The sequence below is a fragment of the Acanthisitta chloris genome, unplaced genomic scaffold (genome assembly GCF_000695815.1).
Source record: "Acanthisitta chloris isolate BGI_N310 unplaced genomic scaffold, ASM69581v1 scaffold27738, whole genome shotgun sequence".
NCBI lineage: Eukaryota > Metazoa > Chordata > Aves > Passeriformes > Acanthisittidae > Acanthisitta > Acanthisitta chloris.
The window spans coordinates 6,311-7,556 of NW_008685805.1; positions in this window are offsets into that span (position 1 = coordinate 6,311).

A 1,246-nucleotide genomic window follows, 5' to 3' on the forward strand; every position below is an offset into this window, starting at 1 on the left:
AAAGGCATTTGTCTTGAGCTGCTGAACAGCAGAAAGAGCTGGGACTAAGCCCTGCAGCCCATGAGGGGGTTCACTCCCTGTTTTCCTGAAGGCCAGTGCACAGACCGTGCTGGTCAGGGCACTGCCCACTAGGAAGACCTGCTGTCATGACCCACGGGTGGGCAGGAGCTCTGCATGGACACGGGGCTGTGGCCAGACCCACCTGCCCTGCACCCCACAGCCGAGCGAGGCGTGGGGCACGGGGGGCTCACCCAAGGGCCGACACCACACACAACACGTGCGCAAGGCTGGAGCTTGAGCTGCTCTGTGAGCTGCTCTGTGCACCCCTCAGCTACACGGGGCAAGGCTGGAGCTTGAGCTGCTCTGTGAGCTGCTCTGTGCACCCCTCAGCTACACGGGGCAAGGCTGGAGCTTGAGCTGCTCTGTGAGCTGCTCTGTGCACCCCTCAGCTACACGGGGCAAGGCTGGAGCTTGAGCTGCTCTGTGAGCTGCTCTGTGCACCCCTCAGCTACACGGGGCAAGGCTGGAGCTTGAGCTGCTCTGTGCACCCCTCAGCCACACGGGATCAGAGAGGCAGGTTTGGTGCGTGAGCAGCAGTGCTACTGGACTGTGAACAGACTCTCTGTGAGCCGCACAGGGGGCAGAGCCGGGGCAGTGACCTCCACCTGGTGCGCAGCAGCATCCCACCACAACGTGGAAACATCCCTCCCCTTTCTTGTTCACAAATTTTAAGCCAAAGAGCCACGTTTAATGTGCATTCCTGTAACAGTAGGAGATTGTGTGCTGGCTCAGGGAAGGGATTAAAGGGGATTAACTCCCCTGACAGGCATCTCACCTGGCACCAGCGCTTGCTGCTGCAGGGGTTGCCAGAAGGTCCTTGGAGGCAGTGTATGTGCGAGGAATTAATCTCCCAGAGGGTGAGGGCTTCGAAAGGTTTTTTTGAAATGGACAAAGAGGGCCAGATAAAGTGAAGGAATTTCTCCGAGTCTGGAGAGCAAAGCATGACTTTGGGGAGGAGGCACAGGGAGGGACTGAATTCTCTGCAGCAGGTTATCGTCACACCTTGGGTACCCGAAACCTGCAGTTCCTGACGCCTCAGCCTGCTCTGCTCCCCCAGCCTGCCCATCTGGGTGCCCTGTGGCTCCATCCCCCTGCAGAGAGCTGGGGGCCACAGGGAGCATGTTGGCAAGGGCAGAGCTCACAGCCAGCCCTTCCCTTTGTGCCACCCGCACGGCAGGAACAGTTG